Source organism: Salmo salar, chromosome ssa01 (assembly GCF_905237065.1).
Source record: "Salmo salar chromosome ssa01, Ssal_v3.1, whole genome shotgun sequence".
NCBI classification, from domain to species: Eukaryota; Metazoa; Chordata; class Actinopteri; order Salmoniformes; family Salmonidae; genus Salmo; species Salmo salar.
Window position 1 is genome coordinate 77397649 of NC_059442.1, and position 7552 is coordinate 77405200.

At 40.6% G+C, this 7552-nt stretch overlaps 1 long non-coding RNA gene across 1 annotated transcript; it reads right to left on the reverse strand.

The window, feature by feature from the left end:
• Nucleotides 1-565: 565 nt before the first annotated feature.
• LOC106613555 (uncharacterized) lies at nucleotides 566-2316 on the reverse strand. The gene is made up of 3 exons (XR_001330518.2): nucleotides 2134-2316; nucleotides 1074-1353; nucleotides 566-959 (listed from the first exon to the last, which is right to left on the reverse strand). It is a non-coding gene; the product is annotated as an uncharacterized lncRNA (long non-coding RNA).
• Between the last annotated feature and the right edge of the window lie 5236 nt (nucleotides 2317-7552).

The window sequence follows — 7552 nt, forward strand, 5'->3', positions numbered from 1 at the left end:
TGTATGATAGACAGAGTGGGAGAGGTAGAAAGAGAGAGAATGGAGAAGTAGAGTAGAAAAGAGAGTAATAGAAAAGAGACTGGGTTGTGGGTTCCTCTGAAAAGATAAGCCTGTGGATCCACAGTCTAATCCAACGTGTACCAGTTAATCAAAGTATGACTTCATATTACAGTTTTTGACAATTGCTTACACATGATTTCTGAAACTACGGCTCCTTTTCTCTAGACTCTACACACAAAACCCTAAAGCACACACAACATGCAAAACGGCACACATCTCTTGCAAAACCAAACACTTCATTCAAAACGATTTTAACTCAAAATTCTCAAAATTGTGTTTTTGCATCAAAACTCTTCACACAAACCATCAAATGATTAGCTCTTATACACGCCAACTACACACGGATGTGACAAATGGAAAACACTACTATCTTGTGTCTTTTGCATGTTCAGTGTGCAGTGGAGTCCACGGCAGTTTGTCAAAGCACTCACACATACATGTATATGCAAAAATATATACAGTATGTATGCATATTCAGTATATATTTACACTATAAACAGAAATGCAAGGGGGGAAAAATGTAATGTATTTCTTTCTCAAAACATAGTATTTTGTATTTTCATCCAGATTTCGGGATGAACAGTAACAGATTAAACAAATACAGTAGAAGAAAAACAAATAGGCTTGTTATTATAAAGAAAAAAACAATTAGGGTGCATCCTGTCTCCATTTTGGGTCTGGCCACAGTACCCCATCAACATCACAAGCGATGAAGGACACCATTCTGACTAATGGCTGCACACATTGTGATGTTGTCACCACGCTGTCCAGAGACATTGACGATGGTGGTGTCCTATGAGGTTTCTTCCCCTGCGGCTTGTTTTAGCTATGTTAAAGCCGACCTCATCAACGTAGACGAAATCATGATGCTCTGCAGCAGCATCTAGTTCCAGAACTCTCTGAAACAGACAAGACAAAACATTATTGTATGACAGTATGAATAGACATAGAGCAGTCAATATGTAGCACAATACACTGGAATACAATACCAATGACAGGATAGTATAGCTTACTTGTACGTATTCATAGCGCAGTTGTTTCACTGTCAGAATTTTGTTCAAATGGTACTCTGTAGAGCTGCTTCATACGAATCTGATAGCGTTTCAGAAGACGGCCAAGTGCGATAAACTCACCCTATTTATGGTACTGAATGTTGTGTTGTCAGTGATGATGTGGTGATGCAGTAGTCGTAAACGTATGCTGTTGTTTGAAATGACCTTATTCACTATGTGTTGTTCCTGCTCTGCTGTGAACAGATGGTTTCTTCCTCCATTGAAGGGACGTCTAGCAATTCTGCAAAAACATGATGTGAATGATTAGGGTGCAAGATTTCTTTCAGTATGAAATGAAATGTTACTGTAGTGCTGTAAGTGCTGCACTGCTGTAAGTACAGTAGCATGGTATAGAGGGTAGGTTTACATCTGTTCTCATTTCAAAATGTCCGTATGACACTTGCTGCAGTGTAGCGGCTCAAGTTAGGCTGGACCCGCTGCCCAGCCTCCCTGAAACTCAAACCATGGTTGACCACATGGCCCGGATCTCATCTGTGATTGTTCTCCTTCCTCCTCTTCCTTGTCCCACTCCTCGTCCTCATCCTCTTCCCCCTCCTCGCCCTTGTCCTCGTCCTCGTCCCCCTCTTACTCTCACTCCTCTTCCTCTAACTCTCTCTCCAAAATTGGCCTCCATTGTTGTCCAAAGCAAGAAAGCCAACCTGAAGCCTATTTATAGTGCTCTATCTCTGATTTCTAAGTGAAGAAATTAGCTATGTGTTTTCACACGTGCGCACTGGTTGTAGGTAATCGGTAAATGAGTGTGGCATTTTGAATGGCAATGTTTTCCAAACGAAACACAAGACCTGTTAGTTTTGAATGATGTATCTAATGTAGAGAACTGTGTTTAGTGTTTTGCAAAAAGTGTGTTTTACAATTGCAAACTGAGTGTAAAGCAGATAATGTGCTTGCAGTTTTGCAGATTAGGTCTGAAGATTAGGTACATGAGTTAATGGTTTCACTGAGTGTGCCTCAAGCACCACTTTTAGTGTGTAAGCCGATTGGAAAAAATGGTAAACCTTACAGTCAGGTCCAATGGGAAATGACATCACAAGTGACATCATCACATTCTGTCTTGTCGAGCTGAATTGATGGGGGATTGGGGAAGTTGAAGTTGCCTCTGGACGCTGATCAGAAACTGATACTAGATCTCTGTCTCGGGGCATCTGAATGGTTCCATTGTGTGGAGTGATCGAGGTTAGTGACTGACCGGCTGACCGGCCGACTGACCGACTGAGACTGACTGACTGGATGACTGACTGACTGTGGCATATGAGCTATTTATAGAAAGCGTGGAAATACCACTGCTTCCTCCTCCTCCCTGCCTGCCAGCAAGTTCCAACAGATGGTAGGAATGTGTTACAGACTGGAGGAGAGACACTGCTAAATTCAATCTGGTTAACAGAGAGAGAGAGAGAGAGAGAGAGAGAGGGGGGATCTGGCTAAAAATACTTGAATCAGTTATAGAACCCATTACCCTTTATGGTTATAAGGTCAGGGGTCCGCTCACCAACCAAGAATTCAAACACCAAATTGAGACTGCATGCAGAATTCTCCAAAAATATCCTCCATGTACAACGTAAAACACCAAATAATGCATGCAGAGCTGAATTAGACCGATACCCGCTAATTGTCAAAATCCAGAAAAGAGACGTTAAATTCTACAACCACCTTAAAGGAAGCGATTCCCAAACCGTCCATAACAAAGCCATCACCTACAGAGAGATGAACTTGGAGAAGAGTCCCCTAAGCAAGCTGGTCCTGGGGCTCTGTTCACAAACACAAACAGACCCCACAGAGCCCCAGGATAGCAACACAATTAGACCCAACCAAATCATGAGAAAACAAAAAGATAATTACTTGACACATTGGAAAGAATTAACAACAAAAAAACAGAGCAAACTAGAATGCTATTTGGCCCTAAACAGAGAGTACACAATGGCAGAATACCTGTGTAACAGTGTAGGTTCCGTCCCTCTCTTCGCCCCAACCTGGGACCCTTGCACACATCAACAACTGACACCCACGAAGCATCGTTACCCATCGCGCCACAAAAGCCGCGGCCCTTGCAACGCAAGGGGAACAACCACTTCAGGTCTCAGAGCGAGTGACGTCACCGATTGAAATGCTATTAGCGCGCACCACCGCTAACTAACTAGCCATTTCACATCGGTTACACCTGACCACTGTGACTGACCCAAACTTAAGGAAAGCTTTGACTACGTACAAACTCAGTGAGCATAGCCTTGCTATTGAGAAAGGCAGCCGTAAAAAGACCTGGCTCTCAAGAGAAGACAGGCTATGTGCACACTGCCCACAAAATGAGGTGGAAACTGAGCTGCACTTCCTAACCTCCTGCCAAGTGTTTGACCATATTAGAGACACATATTTCCCTGAGATTACACAGATCCACAAAGAATTTGAAAACAAACCCGATTTTGATAAACTCCTATATCTACTGGGTGAAATACCACAGTGTGCCATCACAGCAGCAAGATTTGTGACCTGTGCCACAGGAAAAGGTCAATCAGTGAAGAACAAACACAATTGTAAATACAACCCATATTTATGTTTATTTATTTTCCCTATTGTCATTTAACCATTTGCACATCGTTACAAAACTGTATATATACATAACATGACACTTGTAATGTCTTTATTCTTTTGGAACTGATGTGAGTGTAATATTTACTGTTCATTTAATTGTTTATTTCACATTTGTATATTATCTACTGCACTTGCTTTGGCAATGTTAACATATGTTTCCCATGCCTATAAAGCCCCTTGAATTGGATTGAATTGAATTGAATTGAATTGAGAGAGAGAGAGAGAGAGAGAGAGCACGGGAGGAGGAGGAGAGAAAGCAATCAAGAGAAAGTGAGAGAGGGAAAGGGGGGGACATAGAGAAAAAGAGATTGAGAAAGAGAAAAAACTCTTTTGAAGCTAACATTGACATGCTTTTTCACACTTTCCTCTGCTCTGGATGTTGTTTACCCTGGGTGGGTAACACTTTACAATAATATTCAGTAATAAACCATTTATAAGGCATTTACAAACATTTATTAAACATTAATTGTGCATTTGTAAACGTTAGTAAGCTTGTTATTCACACATTTATAAACAACTTTAAATTATGTATTAATGATTCATAAGATAATTCATTCGATGTTTAATATAGGTCCTTATACACCACTTACTAATCATTAGTAAAGTGCATTTGCAGTCCCCAATCTAAAATGAGGGCTATTTATACTTTATAAATACTATATCAATGTTTGATAATTTCTCACAAAAATATCAACATACCAAGGGTAGACATCTCAGCAGTATGCTACCTGATGATCCTAGAACATATCACTGGTAAAAGACTAAGCACTCAACACAGGATGTTTAAAGAAATATATTGAACATTTTATAAAACAACTGTAAAACAACTGTTGCCGGAATGTGAGTATTACACATTACAATACAACATTACAATACATTCACAGATTTCACAACACACTGTGTGCCCTCAGGCCCCTACTCCACAAATACCACATTTCTACAGTACTAAATCCATGTGTATGTGTCTGTATAGTGCGTATGTTATCATGTGTGTGTGTGTGTGTGTGTGCGCATGTGTCTGTGCCTATGTTTGTGTTGCTTCACAGTCCCCGCTGTTCTATAAGGTGTTTTTTATGTTTTCTTTCAAACAAATTTTACTGCTTGCATCAGTTACTTGATGTGGAATAAAGTTCCATGTAGTCATGGCTCTATGTAGTACTGTGCGCCTCCCATAGTCTGTTCTGGACTTGGGGACCGTGAAGAGACCTCTTGTGGCATGTCTTGTGGGGTATGCATGGATGTCCGAGCTGTGTGCCAGTAGTTCAAAGAGACAGCTCGGTGCATTCAACATGTCAATACCTCTCATAAGTAGAGATAAAGTCAATAGCTGTGTTCGAATACTCATACTAACTGCACTAACCGTACTATTTGTGACTTAAATTGAGTATGTAGTATGCTTATTGGTCATAGTATGGATAGAGTTAGTATGCCAAAAGTTCCCAGATGTCGTACTACATTCGACAAAATACAAAGTATACAAGCAGTGGACACTATTTCCATGCTTTTAGGGCCCATAATGCAATTCTTCCGAAAATGGGCATGGCTTCACAACTTTTTCAGATTTGTAGAAAATGGCGGAAAATTTGCAGCCAAAGTCCCACGAGAGGGGATAGAAATTCATTGCTTTAACGAATTGTGACAAATATTAAGAAATATTGAGCAATGTAATAAAGTAACGACTTTTCAAGTAAGTTATACTACATGTTATGTTGGCTGACAATTTGTTGGCTACGCTGTCCTTACGAACTGCAGGGCATATCATTACAGCAGTAGGTACCTGTATGTTAGCTAGCTACTTAAAGTTAGTTGGCTACCAATACATCGAACTTGCCAGTATATTAACTATATGCTATCTAACTATCCAATGTTTATTGACTTGATCATTCACTGTCACGACTTCAGCCGAAGTTGGTGCCTATCCTTGTTCGGGCGGCGTTCGGTGGTCATCGTCACCGGCTTTCTAGCTGCCACCGATCCATGTTTCTTTGTCCATTTGTTATGTCTTCATTGTTCACACCTGGTTCCCATTTCGTTATGATTATTTCCCTATTTAAACCCTCTGGTTATCATGATGTTTTGCGCGTTATTGTTTTACTGTTGGTCGTGTTAGTTGTGTTTGTCGTTATTGTTTTATCGCTGCGTGGATTTTGTATGATGAGCTTTTTCTAGAGTAAATACGTATATTTTACTCAGTTCGGTGTCCTGCGATTGACTCTATTTCTCATCTCCACTACACGGACACTGACATTCACATCATTCTTAGCTAAGTGCTATAATCGTTGTGCGTTCTCAATGGACATACATTCACTCTTAGCTATCTACTCCAATTTCAGAACACTCTGTTCTGAGTGTGCCAGAGCGCAGAATAACTGATGAATTTACAAACGCTCAACAACTGTTGAATATGGCCGGTGTCAGTAAACGTCAGCAAAAAAGCATAATTCAATTGTTGCCAGCAGCACAATTAGTCACCAACGCTCTGGATAACATGAAAACAGCCTAACCAGCTCTGCTAGGGCGAGTAAAATGGTCAGAGTGAGGTGTTCTCTTATTTGTGTCTGAAAGTAGCTAGCCAGTTACCTTGTGTACTTGACTGCCGTTGTGATGGTCAGAAAGCTCAGATCAACCCTACTCCTCGGCCAGAGCGTCCAGTGTGCACTCTGAACGCTATACAAATGGACAATCTAACAACGCTCTGAATTTATGAAAGACCAGAGCGCACTCTGGCACTCCATATTACATTTACGAACACACCCGAAGTCGTAAAATGTCTAGCTAGTAATTTGTTATGCTAACAAGCTAGCGAGAGGTTGCAAAGCAACAGAATCAACTTCCGGTAGACAGGTGAAGCGCTAGTATGCTCAACTGAAAGGATAGCGTTCATTTACAGTATACTAAAGTAAACTCATACTATATAGTATGTAGTATATACTCATTGAATATGTAGTATACAGTATGTTAGTATGGGTATTCGAACACAGCCAATCTCTCCTCCACTTTGAGCCAGAAGAGATTGACATGCATATTATTAATATTAGCTCTCTGTGTACATCCAAAAGCCAGCCGTACTGCCCTGTTCTGAATCAATTGCAATTTTCCTTCGTCATTTTTTGTGGTACCTGACCACACAACTGAACAGTAGTCAAGGTGTGACAAAGCTAGGGCCTGTAGGACCTGCCTTGTTGATAGTGCTAACTTCTTTGGGAACGGGGTACAATATTGAGTAGCTTGGATGAATATGGTGCCAGGAGTAAACTGATTTTGATAGAAAACACTCTAAAGTTTCCAAAAGTGTTAAAATAATGTCTGTGAGTATAACAGAACTCATATGGCAGGCAAAAACCTGAGAAAAATCCAACCAGGAAGTGGGAAATCTGAGGTTTGTAGGTTTTTTAAGTGATTGCCTATCCAATATACTGTGTCTATGGGGTCAGATTGCACTTCCTAAGGCTTCCACTAGATGTCAACAGTCTTTAGAACGTTGTTTCAGTCTTCTACTGTGAAAAAAATATATACGTTATTTACATAAGTATTCATAGCCTTTGCTATGAGACTCCAAATTGAGCTCACATGCATCCTGTTTCCATTGATCATCCTTGAGATGTTTCTAGAACTTGATTGGAGTCAATTGATTGAACATTATTTGGAAAGCCACACACCTGTCTATATAAGGTCCCACAGTTGACAATGCATGTCAGAGCAAAAACCAAGCCATGAGGTCGAAGGAATTGTCTGTTGAGCTCTGAGATAGGATTGTGTCGAGGCACAGATCTGGGGAAGGGTACCAAACATTTCTGCAGCATTGAAGGTCCCCAAGAACACAGTGGCCTCCATCA